General features: G+C 34.0%; 1 pseudogene across 1 annotated transcript; it reads left to right on the forward strand.

The window, feature by feature from the left end:
- Positions 1-8,564: 8,564 nt before the first annotated feature.
- On the forward strand, positions 8,565-16,002 carry LOC148861174 (alkaline/neutral invertase A, mitochondrial-like; annotated as a pseudogene). The gene is made up of 6 exons (XR_016095065.1): positions 8,565-9,474; positions 10,397-10,562; positions 10,732-10,943; positions 14,030-14,523; positions 14,634-14,678; positions 15,453-16,002. The product of XR_016095065.1 is annotated as an alkaline/neutral invertase A, mitochondrial-like (transcript).
- Positions 16,003-16,355: the final 353 nt, after the last annotated feature.

The raw sequence follows: 16,355 nt of genomic DNA on the forward strand, positions 1-16,355 counted from the left end.
AATTCTTGTTTTCTTGCTCCAGAACTTTTAATATATATTATGAAATTTCTAATTTTATAAATATGATGAGAAATAATATTTAAAGCATATTGAATACATAAATTTAAGATATGACATGCACATATAATATGAAATAATTTACCATCTAAACATGGTTTTAATTGAGATCAACTTCACTCCCTAAGCAAGATTTGGTACCTAGTGAGAGGTTTCACATGCCATGATGATAAATGTATTCATACACTAAAAGGAACGTAACTAGTGATTCCATGAACATTGGATGTCAAAATTATGAAGAGTAATGGAATTCATTTCAAGCTACAAAAAAGCAACCCTAAGAATCAAGAATCAACCTACAAATATGCATGTATTCCAAAGTTTATTTCTCATTAATTCCCTCAATACCTCATTTTGTAGATCCCTACTGCAAGTGTTGTCACTCCAACAGCTACAACCAGCTTATTCTGGTCTATCAATATGGACTGCAAGCTACCTACAAGAGAAAAAAGAAAAAATACAATTTAACCAATCTATTTGGCTAATAATATCCATCCAATACAAAATCTGCATAAAATAGGAATCAATTAGCACTCCCAATAACCTAAGTCCACAAGGACACTTGAAAGATAGTCTAAACTGAACTATATTCATAAAAGTAGCAACATGAACAAGACTCATCATTTCCCACTCCAACATACACACAAATGTACAGAAGAGGGAGTGCTAATTGGCCTCTTATTCATGTCCACATCGGCCTTCTTGTAGACAATATTAGCAAATCACCTCCCAATACCTTTGGTTGAGTTAAGGGCGAACATAATTTTTTGCTTTCCGTCCACATTGGTGTTCAGAACACGCAAACTGTGTTGGAAATCTTATTTGCAATCAGAGACATTTTTCCTGCAAAAATAGGTAGATTGTATCTTTGTGTCCCAGAAACAAGCACAGAAAGCCAAGAGCATATACAACCAATAGTTAAAATATTAATAGAAAGTTATTATCAGATGCAGATGTTCTGACCTAAAATCCAGTCCAAGTGTTGTGCTGACTGGAAACCCAGGTTTTGGTTGGAGCGAGAAAGTGAAGAAATGTTCATCCGAGAAAGAACAGAGAGGAGAACAAAATGAAAGAGGAAACTGGATTTGCTTTGAGAGAGAGAGAGAGAGAGAGAGAGAGAGAGAGTAAGAGATTCGTTCGAGAGAGATTTGGGTGTAGGTGCATAATGGGTTTTGAGCACCAAACTTAAAATCAGCGACTACTTTTTTGTCCACCAAAAATGGAAGGCCGAAATTATACCTCAAGAGGCATTAAAAACTGCCTCCATAATAATCCATTAAAGTTGCTTCTTTAATATGTTATAGAGGTAGTTTTTCTTTACTGTCTCCTGAGGTGCCTCTAAAGATAGAAATTCTAGTAGTGAAGCATCTGTTCTAATAGTATTTCTATAAACTTTTTTAAATTGTGGATATACAAATCTACTTAAACATTTTTCAAGTTTAGTATCTTTAGCTAATAAAAATGGATATTCAACATGTACAATATATTTGGTAACTCTTGCCTCATTTTTCTTGGGAATATTTAAAAGCATTAAAAACCTCACTTCCTATTTGTGCCCGTGATGTTTCTTTCCCTTCTTCTTCTTTCATCATATGGTGTCTCAAATGTTTGACCAAGTGGCCAATACCACCACTACTTTTGCAACTAAAGTCACTCCTACATTTTTGACAAACGGCTCTCTTTCCCTTCCCCTCAACCTCCTCTATTTTAAATATTGTCCAAACTAGGCTAATCAACCTAGTGTTCTCCTTTTTCTTTCCCTTAACTTTAGTAGCAGTACTAGGGGTGGGAACGTCAGCAATATCAACAGCATCCATATTGGCGCTAACACTATCATATTGCAACTAAATATCAACATTGTCAACTTTAACCACATTGGGGAATTGGTGTCAAGAGAAAGAGGAGGAGACGGTCTTTTTTTAATTATAAAAAAAATAAAAATTAATTTAATTGCACTTTCATGGATTGCTGGTTCAAAATCTCAACTTGATTTCAACAGTTAAAGCCTCCAAGTCTCCCAAATTGCTAACTTGAGATACCTGACCAAGCCTTCTTGTTGAAACTTGAATCAAGCCTTCTTGAAACTAGTAGAGAGTATGAGAGTATATGTGAGAGTATGAATGTATGATGTATGAGAGATTGAGATTTGAGAGACTATAAGAGAGTATGAGAATTGGTGTGATGAGAATGGTGGAGGATAAAGATATTTATAGGAATTAAAAATAATTTAATTCCCCAAAATACTCTAAAAACTAGTTGTTTTTTAGTTATTGAAAGGGGTATTTTGGTCATTATAAAGTTATTTTTCACTTTACCTAAATACCCCCCTAAACTAGCTTTTATATATTTGTTGGGGGCATTATTGTCATTTTATCTCCCCCCAAAGCCAAAATACATAAATACCCCCCATATAGTTGTTTATAGTTGTTGGGGGTATTTCTATAAAAAAAACCCAAAAAATTGAAACTAGCCATTGGGGGGTCTCCAATGGCTAGGTCTTGGCCTATGGGCCTGAAACCCCAAGCCCGGCATGGCCCATACAATCGTGTCATGTCGTGGCATGGCCTGTGACCATCGGGCCAGGTCAGGCCATATCAAACCACAGGTAGGATGGCCCGATTTACACCTCTAATGTTGGATGAAGTGTCTCATGTGTTTTAAAAGTCAAAGTGTAGTGGCTCGATAGTTCTTGTGATCTTGGGGGAGATAGATGTCATTCATATCACCCATTAAGATCCAGGGCCTGTGAATTGAAGATAAAGTGCTTGACAAATATTCCCACACCTCCTTCCCTTTTTGTCTTTGTGGGTGACCATAATAGAAAATAATGTCCCACGGGGAACTTGAGGGAAGGTTGGCCATTGTTATGTGTAAGAAATGTTGGATACTAACATCCATATTCTCATTCCGTCCACAATATACCCCACTTGATTACCCCCGAGCCAAGTGATGCAAATAATTTTTGAATTTGAGATTCTTGGAAAGATCATAGGTTAATGAACCTGAGAGTCGAGTTTCACAAAGGAAGAGAATATATGGTCTCCCTTGACGGCAAATAGTTTGTAGATGTCTCACTGTTTTATAACCTCCCAATACTTTTCCACACGCAAAAATCCCCTTCTACTAATTCAAATATATATATGAAAACACACCCTTTCCATTGCAAGCAAGGTTTAGCCAAATGCTTTAGTTGTTCAACGGACTGTGGAACCAATGATAAGGTTCCATGCCAATATTTAAATACAAGGGGCCCATGAATTTATTATTGGCGTGGAACCTCATCATTAGTTTCACAGCCCACTAAAGTGTTCAGCTAATCCGAATTCTTCCATTGCATAGTGAACATCGCTTTGTCACTCTAATTGCCTTAATAGGGCCTTTGTTGTTCCAACTTGGCCTTTGTTGTTCATTCAATAAACTAAACAAACAACTTGGCCTTAGTAGGGCCTTTGTAGTTTCAATTCCAACTCGGCCTTTGTTGTTCATTCAATAAACTAAACATTAATTTCCTCTAAAATCATTGAGTCAATAGTCTAGAAGCATTTCCTAATCTTTCCTTGACAAAAATAGTTAAAACAAAGAATAATTGCCATTTTTCTTGTTTTTTTATGGAAGTTGTAGCTACAATTTTACAAACTTTTTGCCAAATCCTATGAGTTCATGAAGTAATTTTTGTTTATTTGACTATAGTATATAATTGAAGTAAATGTAGATGTGAATAAAAAATAAAAGAAACCAAGCTAATCCTCTTAATTTATTGTATAATATTCTAAAAACCAAAGGATTTGACTCTGGTTAAGTGTCATGTGGTATAAGCGCAAACACAATTGTGGAATATAAGACTCTCTACTCGCATAGAAAGGGCAAAGGTTCTCATTAGTGTGGGGTCTAGGGAGGGACAGATTTACATAATTGTATATATGTGTGTTGGAAGTTTGGAACTTTTAATTCTCCTTAATCGTCTTCTTCTCAGATTTATGAATGTTTCTCTTTGCCTAACACACCAACCAACCGTCGCATGGCTTCAATGGATGTTGGGACTAGATCCAAATACTTTAAACTTTAAAGTGATGTTTTCGAAAATAAACGTGGAATGAGTCTAGATCTCATTCAAGTACAAGCTTTGTTCATGTGATATCTAATAGCAGATTGAGAACATCTTTTATACATGTATATTAAATGCATGGGGAAATGTTCCCAACGTGTAATTAGATTCCCATGTGTGTGAATTTTTTGCTTGCAAGAAATCCCATCAAACGTGGAATGCCTGCCTTTTAAAAATTAAATTGACCACGATACCCCTACATGAAGTGTCACAAATTAGGGGTGAGCAAATGTGTAGGTTCTACCCAAAACCAAATGGAACCAACCTTAAACTAGCATTGAACTAACTGTATCCAATCTATTACAGGGTAAGGTATGGTTCCAAATTTTTGGAATCGACCCCCATTTAGGTCAATTCCGAGGTCTAGGGGTTTATCCTACTCAAACAACCCCAATGAATTAGCTTGGAACCGAACTTGCCTTGAAATTAATCCCAAAATACTTCTAAGGATGTAAAAATTTGAACCCAAGCACTCATGGTTACAAAGGCAATGATCTCACTTGACCATTAAGTTACCTAAGTGATTGGGTCTTTTGTTCATTTTAATATATTGATGTGTATAACAAGTATTGTAAAAGGTAATATTAACAACATTTAAATTATAATGATAAGTTTTAAACCATATATTAATATATTATAATAATCAATATATTAAATTACCCAATTTAATCAATAAAGATAATATAAAATTTTGAACTATATATTATAATTAGTAAAAATCAAGTTTTTAAAGAACATGTTTCATATTTTTTGGAGAGGGGAGAGTAAAGAAAGAACAAGTTCTATGGGTAGACTTTGGAATACTGACCCCAGAACCACCAAGGCTAGAACTAACCTTGAAGCCAACCTTCATAGAATAGGTTCCGGTTCCAAAAACATAGAACCGACCCCTACAAGGTAGGTTCCAGATTTTGCCTACAACCAAACTGAATCCACCAATGCTTACCCCTATACAGAGATTTACAAAATGTCCCAACCCGTTCGACTACAATGCCTCAAAGACATGATATCGAGAAAGCTTATAGCCAATTAATTGGCATCCTATTATTTCAAGAAATAAGATCTCATAAGTGGGGTTTTTAAACTTCAAAAAAAGTCTTTTTAGACATCTGCCTACCCGTTTCAACAAAGTGAGAGTGGGTAAGCCCACCTTAAAAAAATGCTAACTTTTCAGGCAAAAAATGCATCTTAAGACACATGGAAACCCATAAGAAGAGAGAGAGAGAGAGAGAGATATAGAGAGGGAAAATGGAACCTACCCAACTCAGTGGCATGTCTATACTTTCAAACGAACTTAGCATCCCGTTCAACACTCTACATTCGCATTCTATAGCCCCATTCATTGTATTGTACTTCTTTTGCATTTTCTCCTTTACATTTCATTTTCTCTTTCAATCTTTCATTCTCCTTATGATCAGTTTCAAACACTCAACTTTAGTACAATCTTCGCGTCAAACTTGCCTTCTCTCAAGTTTGGAATTTAGCTTCATTGGAGGTGATACTTTGGATGTTTCATACTTTAGCCACGTACTTCAATTTAGGTTAGTTTTACATTTCAACTCTCACTTTAGCTTTTAGTTATAGAGTTTTATGTTTCAGTTTTGGCAAACATGTTAAATGTAGTTGTTTGAATTCATTATGAATTACACAAATGTAGTGTACGTAGAATTAGTATCGGTCAGCATGATTCCAAAAGAGATGTCATTAACACCTACAAGGAGAGCTCTACTTCCAATGCATGACAACAAAGAATGAAAGAAGATTCCAATGAAGAGCAAAAAGAAAAAAAAAAAAAAGGAAAATTCCATTTTAGTACCCTTGAACTTTGGGGGTAGTGTCAAGTTAGTACCCGAATTTTCAAACGTGTCACCGCATTACCTAAACTTTCAAAAAGTGTCAAGTTGGTTCCTGTTGTTAACTAATCGTAACTTATTTGTTGAAAATATCAAAACTACCCTTCAAAAGAAGACATTGTTCATTGTCTTCTACCTTGAGATTGAACTAGTTATCTTTAAAGAAAAAACATGAAATATGATAGAGTGAAACAATAATTTAAACAAAGAAATAACTAGATAAGAATGTACTTCAGATGTAGAAGACAATGACTTCATTAGTCTAGAATCTCAAACACTTCAACTGGTTCAGTCTCAAGGTAGAAGACAATGAACAATGTCTTCTTTTGGAGGGTAGTTTTGACATTTTCAATAGATAGCTGATGGTCGATTAACAACAGAGACCAACTTGACACTTTTTGAAAGTTTAGGCACTGTAGTGACACGTTTGAAAGTTCAGGTACTAACTTGACACTACCCCCAAAGTTCATGGTACTAAAGTGGAGTTTTCCTAAGAAAAAAAGAAGTAAAAAAACCAAGTGGAGTCAATGGTTGTGAGATGAAAAAAAGTGAATGAAGACTATGTGTCCTATATCTGGGTTTGAGCCACAACACCATCACCATAGTCGTTGAAGGCTGTCCATGTGAAGAAATGGAATAGCAGTGATCAACAATGAAATAATGCAATTACAAGGTCAATTGCAGGAAATAGAGAAAATATTAAAAAAAATGTAAAGCAATGTAGGAGATCGACTACTTTACTTATAATGTTGATTGCTCTTTGTTATAATACTGTCTATTATAGAGTTGGTTTCTGTTACAATGTAGGTTGCAGATAAAGATAAATGACAAGAAGAAGAGGAGGAGGAGAGAGGGTGTCGAGCAAAGGCTAAGCTCTCAGCTTGGTGGGCTAGATCTACTATATTCACTCAACTGAGGTGGAGGATATGGAGGAAGAAAGGAGAGAGGGAGACAAAGAAGGAAAAAAAAAAAAAAAACAGAAGAGCAAGAAAAAATGGAATAGAAAACAAAAGCAAAGGTTGATGTCAATGGCCGTTTTTGTATTGGTGTAGCGGTTAATGTTTTGATCAAATTCTCTTCATTTTTTATGATTATCAGAATATAAATACAGTGTTACCAGTACAACATTAAAGGTGAATCTCATTCTTCTTCTTTTACAAAAGAACAAATATCGATTTGTACCAATAATTATTATTTCATTAATAAATTTGATTATATTTCTACTTATTATTAATAGCCTTCGAATTCGTGAATAGTTTCTCTTTGCACCAATTGCGGCAACCAAAGCCTAGCATCGACAAGGGTTGCTTTGGGTGCCACACTAAATGCACATTAAAACTCCAATATCAGTCGTTAAGGCTCAGTTTGGAAAGAGTATAAATACAAATTTGTAGAGTGCAAAACCTTTTATTTTGTATTATTTTGAATATATTTGCATTGTACATATTTTTATTTGTACTCCTTCCAAACTGAGCCTAAGATACAATATTATTTCATTAAATCAGTTTTAATGGCTTAGATATGACTATTTAAATAAGAAAATGGCTGAACAATTAATGAAATTGTTAAATAATAAAACATGAATAAATATTATATAAATGGATTAAAAATTAATAAATTAATAAAAGGAAAATGATTAATTAAATGAAAATTATTAAATCATTAATAAATAGATAAAAACAATAGATGTGAGACTAACTTAAATAAATAGCCATTATAAAGGCTTTATATGATGTTGGCCCCATTTTTAGATAACATAGGTTGTTAATTGCAAATTAAACTTGATTTAATTTTCTAATTAAATAAGAAACCAAAACCAAATTTATCATATAAGCATAAGTTGTGAATCTGAAATGAAATAATAAATGATGTAGGCCCATTCTTCTAGATAAAATATAGTAAGTCTCTTAAATCAAATAAAAGTTTATAACATATTAAATAAAAAACCTAACCTAAATTTCTAATGTAGATGATTTAAAAAAAGTTGAAATAGTTTAGATTAGTGGCCTCATAGTTAGTACGAGGGGTCATTGCTAATCATAAAATAAAAGTATAAAAGTAGTAACCAATTATGTAGAATTTCATTAAATTTCATGGCGGTCATGACTGGTCAAAACCTCAGGTATCATAGATTTTCCCGATTTATAATTATGTCCGTCGCATTTATCGGTGCCACTTTTAAATCTCCTACCAGCCAAATAGTACCCAAAGGAGGGTATTTTAGTCATAATCCCGCTACAATTCTGATATGTTCCTTATTAGGTGGGGTACTTTTCTAATTAAAACAAATTAAATTTCATTCCCTCTTGTTGTTGTCAAAATAAAACAATAGAGAGGGGAGAGAGAGAGAGATGCGGTATATGTCTTCGAACCTTCCCTCCTCTCTGCAACTTTCCCTTCTCCATCCATATCAAACGCCATTTCTCTATTTGGATCTAATAACCAAAATTTTGACACTTACTTCAACTTTATTACTTAAAATCTTCCTTTGCTTTTGAATCTCCATTACTTTTTTCCTTTTCTAATCTTACATCTTTCCCATATCTTGCTCTATTTTTTTTCAATTTTTCAAGACAAGCAGAGTTGTATATAAAATTAATTAATCGATTTATCTTAGAAACTTGTATGTATTGAATTAGATTCCTAATTTCAATTTTTTGTTGCACGAGTCCAAGTGGTTCCATTAGAATATCCACCACGATGCCTTGTTTTAGAATCCTAAGTAGTTGGAGAAGATCAGCATTCTTTGGATTCCTACCACCAAAATGCCATCAATCAATCGTCAATAATTTATCTAATTTTCAATACAAATTAATATAAGACCGTCATTTACATCATCATCTTTGTCCAATTTTTGGTTTTAAACGTGTCATCGTTCCAAATCAGAGACCATTTCATGTTCCTGATTCGAGTTGGGGTCAATCAAGGGTTTTCTCTAATTATTGTGATGTTGGTAAAGACAGAGGCACTTGTATCATTTCTAATGTTGCTTCTGACATCCAGCAACCTACTTCCGTTGAGTGTCATGCTAATGATAAGAAATTAGACAATACATACATTCAAGGTGAAAGCAACAAGAAGCCTCCTATTGTTGAAAGGATTGAAAGTGTTGATGTAGGCAAAGGACAGAAAGAAATACAACCTCCAATAAGAGGAGATAGTTGTTTAAATGTAAATATAGGGAGTTCAGAAGATTTGAAACAGGCTGCTAAGGTTTCAACATGCATAACTGAGATCTCGGAGATTGAAAAAGAGGCATGGAAGTTGATGCAGAATGCGGTTGTCTATTATTGTGGAAGACCAGTCGGGACTGTTGCCGCCAATGATCCTACTGATGAGCAACCGATCAATTACGACCAGGTATTCATTCGTGATTTTGTCCCGTCCGCGCTTGCCTTCTTGCTTCAAGGAGAAGGAGAGATCGTTAGAAATTTTCTTCTCCATACTTTGCAATTGCAGGTGATAATACAATTTTTTTCTATTAGATTTATTGCATTGTATTGGAGTTATTGTGACTTTTGCATCCGAAGGTAGCTCTTACATTCAAATAACAATTAATGAGTGTGTGCTTATCAAAGAAATAATTTTGCAGCTATTTTTTTAATTTACTAGTAAAAGAAATTTCCAACTAAGAAGGTTTCACATGGATTATATTGGCCATTTCCCTTAGGCTACTTTTCTTTTCACGTAAAAATGATCAGAGAAATTCTTAGGCTGAAATTCAAATATTCAAGCTATCTTTTCATCCCTTTCTACCACAGAAATGTTGTTCCGTGCCATTTACACCAAAACAAATTAGAAAGGGTGAAAAATAGGATTTTGCTATAAATGGTGGAAACAGTAGCTGAAGCATTTCAGCCTAGAAAGTTGTGTTCATTTACAAAGGAATAGATTCTACCTCAAATGTATAAGCAAAAGGGTTATACTGTTTCGGAATATTTTAGATATTTGATTTGTTAAGTTATAATATATTTAAGATGGGCTTTCTTGTGTTCCAATTCAGCTGCATGTATTCCTTTTATTCGGGTTATCATTTCCTCACATGTTATAACATAAAGTACTCCATTTGTTTTACTTCCCACAGTAAATGTAGGGTTAGTATATATTTGGTAAAAGGATGAGATTTTATATTAATGTTACTTTCTAATTTCTGTAGTTACCATAGTCTTTCGTTTTCTTATTATATTGTTTTATGTGACAATTTTATTTTTGGTGTGTGCATGAGAGTTACATTTCTCATGGCATGAAAATAATGAACCTTCTCTATTCTTGTTTGTTGGTGGTGTTGGTTAGAATTTGATCATGTGGAAGAGCACTTGCACAATTTATTTTTTTAAGCTTTCAATTTCCAAATTTTAAATGTTGTCCTATTTGTACTTAGAATTGGGAGAAAACTGTGGATTGCTACAGCCCAGGGCAAGGGTTGATGCCAGCAAGTTTTAAGGTTACAACTGTAAACCTTGATTCTAATACTAGAGAATTTGAGGAAGTTCTAGATCCAGATTTTGGTGAGTCAGCTATTGGACGTGTTGCCCCAGTTGATTCTGGTAAGTGTTTTATGGTATACATATTGTTACTTACATGATCTTCGGGAGTTAGAATTTTGTATTGTTACTACTTTCTCCAATATATGCTAACATCAATGGGGGTTTGGACTCTAATTTTTGTTTCTTTGTTCTTCTTGATTTTTTTTTTTTCTTTTGATTGCTTTGATAGGGCTATGGTGGATTATCTTGTTAAGAGCTTATGGAAGGATCACAGGTGATTATTCATTGCAAGAAAGGGCTGACGCACAAACCGGCATAAAACTAATTCTAAATTTGTGTTTGACGGATGGGTTTGACATGTTCCCTTCTTTATTAGTCACGGATGCCTCCTGCATGGTAGATCGTCGATTGGGTATTCATGGCCACCCCCTTGAGATCCAAGTAAGTTGAGTTTACTCAGTATAGATCGTACAAGTTATCCCTTTTGTATATTTTAGCTTTTAATTATAGCAGGCTTATGTGCGTGTGTGGACCATACAAGTTATCCCTTTTCCCTCCTTTTCTCCATTTACAATTGTCAATAGGTTATCTTCTGATATGTTGATTTGTACTCTATAAACTCTTCTATATGGCTTTGGTCATTTTTTGGTGGTTTTAGTGACTAGTATATTTATTCTAGGAATGGTAATTGGAAGATTGGCAAGTAGGGAATTGAACACAAACAATATGTTAAGCACAATGAGCTATCATCACCTAGATAACAATTTAGCCTACCTCAAATACCTTGTAACGATTGCCATGGTACAGAAAAAAAGCATTTATTCATGATGCCTTAAATGACTTATGGGTCACAGTTTATTGTAATATTATTGAGCTCTAGAGCCTTGAATTATCTATCTAGTCCCTATCATTTTGTTGTTTGTTGGGGTGTATATATATATATATATATATATAGGGTTCTCTTACCACATATCTCACATGTGCCTCCCCCTCCTCTCCTTTCTCACACATGTGCATATTTATTTTTAAATTATATCATTAGAAATATAACAAGTCATCAAAAATAAAATTCACATGGGTCTTTATTGCCCCTCATAAATCCATATTTACTCTTTAATAAGACCATTCTTCTCTCTCTCTCTCTCTCACACACACATACACCCACCACTTAATAGTCAATATTTGTAACATCTCCCCTTCCCATTAAATCCCTCTTTTCCTCGTAAATCTCTTTTAATCCTTTTGATTCTATCTAATAAAGTAGGGGTGTTAATTAGATGGATTGGGTTAAATTAAGGGCCAACCTAAATATGAACCCCAGCTTTGACCCAAATTAATGTCAAAACCCAAATTTGCCCACCAATACATGGGGTGAACCAATTTTCTTCTTATATAAAATTATAAAATGTAGTAAAGAAAGCACTTAACATGAGCATTTGGTTATTTTTGTCAATTCAATTTTGAAATTACTTTTTTAACTTAGTTATTGTTCTCATGCTAAGCATACTTTTTGGCTTTATAGAACTACAACAAGGGGTAATCCATACACCAAACCCTTAACCCCCAAACTTGATGGTAGCAGGATTTGATACAGGTCTCTACTACAACTAGCCAAAGAATCTATTAACTAAACTAAAGCCACCATCAGTTGGTTCTCATACTAAATGTGTGTTTGTATGTGTGTAAGTTTAAAGCTCAATAACTAAAAAGGAAAAGAAAATTAGTTTTTCTGTTATTTTATACGTAAAGAACTAGAAATATATAAAATCTTTGGTGAATCATTAGCTTACATGTGCCCTTATCACCTTGTTGTTTGTTGGGTTATAATCTCTCTCTTTCTCTCTCTCTCTCTCTCTCTCTCTCTCTCTCTCTCTCTATCTATCTATCTATCTATCTATCTATCTATATATATATATATATATATAAGCAAGGGAGGTGAGGGATTCTCTTACCACATAGCTTACATGTGACTCCCCTCCCCTTCCTTCTCCCACATGTGCATACTTATTTTTAAATGAAATTATTAAAAATATAACAAGTCATCAAAATTAAAACTCGCACGAGTCTTCATTGTCTCTTATAAAATCCATATTTACTCTCTAATAAGATCATTCTTAAGCCTCTCTCTTTCTCCCCCTTAATAGTCAATGTTTGTAACATCTCCCCTCCCCATTAAATCCCTTTCTCCCTCTTAAATCTCTCTTAATCCCTTTGGGTCTTTGTAATAAATTATGGGATGTAAATTAGATGAAAGGGGTTAGGTTAAGAACTAATCTAAACATGAACCCTAGCTTGGGCCCAAACTAATGTCTAAACCCAGTGCCTACCCAATACATGGAGTCAACCAATCTTCTTATATAAAAGTCTTAAGAAACTATTGTTCATTTCCATGCGATATTTAGCTTTTCTCTATTTTTTTATTAATTTAATATAGATTTGTTTCATGGATTGTTTTGGTTCAATAATAAAATCTAGTAATAAAGCACTTAATGTGAGCCTTTGGTTATCTCCAGCAATGCAATTTTGAATTTATTTATTTTTAACTTGGCTATTGATCTCATGCTAAATACTTTTTTTTTTAGATTTATAGGGCTACACAATGGGGGTAGCTCATCCCCAAACCCTTAACCCCAACCCTATGAGCAATGGGATTTGATCCCAAGTCTCCACTACAACAAGCTAGAGAACCTATCAATTGAGCCACCATCAGTTGGTTCTCATGCTAAGCAATTGATTATGTACTCTCATAATATATAAGCTATATAAAGGAATAATTTTGAAGCTTAATAACTAAAAAGGAAAGAAATTAATTTTTCTACTATTTTATATGTAATGAACTAGAAATATATAAAAAAAAATTGGTAATTTTCTATTACTTCATTTATCCCTTAAAAATGCATTGTTAAATAGCAACCCATGCATCACACGGGTTACTGCTAGTAATGTTATAAAAGCATATACAATCTTTCCATCACAATCTCCAATTACTCCTCCTCCACCTTCTCCAAGAAGTAACCTTCCAGTAGCATAATCATAATTAAGAAAAATGTTGGAAAATACATTGGTGTAGTTTGATATTATTAATGCCCATGCATCTTTCTTTGTGGATGACTTGAAAGCATAACAAAAAAAGCATTCTTATAAAAGGAACCATGACCTTAGTGATGCATGTGTTTTGAACAAACTATTCCCTTCCTTTTAACTTAAAACCATAGGATTCACCATGACCTAGTATGAAATATGGCACACATAATGGAAACAAGTAAACAAAAGAGAGAGACTTTTGACTCCTGGTTGAAGTGATAAGAAATCCCACATTTTTATAGTTTGGAGAGAGGTTGGCTGGTATCTAATTTCTATTGGGTGTGGCTTAAGGAACTCATCATATAGCGGTTTTTTTTTTTTTCTTCTTAAATATGGGGTACCCTAATGTACATAAACATAGGAGTTGCTTGATTACTTCTTTCTTGGTCTCGTTTTGTTGTTTCCAGCTTTTTTACATTGATTAATTTTTGGCTTTTTGTTAGGCATTGTTCTATTCAGCTCTAAGGTTTTCCCGGGAAATGCTAATTGTCAATGATAAATCTAAGAATCTAGTGACTGCTATTAATAACAGACTTCGTGCATTGTCATTTCACATTAGAGAGTATTACTGGGTGGATAGGAAGAAGATTAATGAGATAAATCGTTACAAGACAGAGGAATACTCTACAAATGCCATTAACAAGTTCAATATCTATCCTGACCAAGTTCCGTCTTGGCTAGTAGACTGGATTCCCGAGAACGGTGGTTATCTTATAGGCAATTTGCAGCCAGCTCACATGGATTTTAGGCTCTTTACACTTGGAAACCTTTGGTCCATTATTTCATCTTTGGCCACTACAAAACAGAATGAGGGCATATTGACTCTAATTGAAGACAAATGGGTTGATCTTATGGGGCATATGCCTCTTAAGATATGTTACCCTGCTTTGGAGTATGATGAGTGGCGCTTAATCACGGGTAGTGACCCAAAGAATACGTGAGTTACTTTTTTTTTTTTAATTGTTTAGCTAACTATGTATTGGATATTGCTTAATTGTGCAACTAGTTGAAGATACTTAATTTCCTTTTTTGTATTGGTTTTTATAGCCCTTGGTCATATCATAATGGTGGATCTTGGCCAACACTTACGTGAACCCTATTTCTTCATTCTATTATATTTACTACCATATCCATTATTAAATTATGGGCCTTAACCATTTCTCACTAATTCGGCCCATGTCCTTCTTACCTAGTTGTTCTAGCCCCTTCAATTTGTAACATAACTTTCCCTATCTTATCACATATTAAAAATATTCCTGGATTTTTCCATAGTTCATTTTTGATACTATCATTTCTAGTTTTCTCTCTCATCTATCTTAACATTTGCATTTCTGAATCCATTATTCAATAATGCATGATTTGACTACTTTAACCAAGGGGGCAATCTACAATGTGAATTGTTTTTCTTGTTGTTGGTTCCAAAAACAAATCAAACCCATTTGATTTAAAAACAAATTGTTTCTCAAAATAAAAACACAAAAAACATGTTCTTGAATCTGGTTTCAAAAACATGTTTTCATATGATTATTCAAATTCATGTTCCATAAATCAAATAATATCTATACTAATTTTTTTGTTTTAAAAACCAATATTTTGTTGGTTCCAAAAACATGTATTGCGTTTTGAAACAAAACCAACTTGTTTTTCCTTTTGGAAACAAAAATAGAGTCCAATATTTTGTTGGTTTCAAAAACATGTATTGTGTTTTGAAACAAAACCAACTTACTTTTCCTTTTGGAAACAAAAATAGAGTTCAAGAACATGCTTTTTTTTATGATGTGGCGATTCTAAAAACATTCATGGAGGGCTAAGTTGTTGCACCGTTTTGGCTATTCTTCTCTAACCTTATTTCCTTATGATATTATAGTTGACATTGGCTTGTATGAAGATGGGAAAGCCAGAATTGGCAAGAAAAGCAATTACTTTAGCAGAGAGGAAGCTCTCAGTGGACCAGTGGCCTGAATATTATGACACTTATAGTGGAAGGTTCATTGGGAAGCAATCACGACTCTTTCAAACATGGACGATTGCTGGGTACCTAACATCCAAAATGCTATTAAATAATCCAGAGAAGGCATCCATGTTGTTATTGGATGAGGACTATGAGCTTTTAGAGACCTGTGCTTGTGCATCAATCCAAGGTGGACGCAAAAAGTGCTCTCTTGGTGCAGCCAGATCACTTGTTTTTCAATAAGCAATTCTAATCTTTCCAAGGTTCTATCTTTTCTATTGTACAGTGTAATGTCAGGGAACTAATAAGGAGAAAAACAGGTCTTTCAATATGGCTGACTAAATAAACACATTTAACCTTCCTTTTTTTTGGGTCAATCGGGCTTCAGAGCATTTTTGTATATAAGCATTTTTCCATTTGAGAGCACATTTACTACAATCAATAATGACTTATTTTGTTACAAAATGAAAACTTCTCCCATTTTGACTTGAAAATAATAGGGTAAAATAATGTGCTTTTGGGGTTAGTGACACTTAAGCCCCCAAACTTTCATTTGTGACATAGAGCCACTCAATAGTTTGTACTTCCAATTCCAACACTTTGCTTAGTCTTAACGTTTTATAAAACCATTTTTCCTTATTTAGAGAAAGAGATTGGTTGTAAAGTTCATCCAATTGGTGCATTGGATGAATTGCCCCAGTGGTGGTGTGGTTTCGAATCCTGCTATCATTATCTTTCTAAGAAAAAGAATTGTGTGCTTAGTTGAGGATGTTGATGTAATGTTGTACTGCTCACTTAAAAGAGTAATTAATGCCAAA

This window comes from Nelumbo lutea, chromosome 4, assembly GCF_056320005.1.
Source record: "Nelumbo lutea isolate HS-2025 chromosome 4, American lotus-T2T, whole genome shotgun sequence".
In the NCBI taxonomy this organism is placed as follows: Eukaryota; Viridiplantae; Streptophyta; class Magnoliopsida; order Proteales; family Nelumbonaceae; genus Nelumbo; species Nelumbo lutea.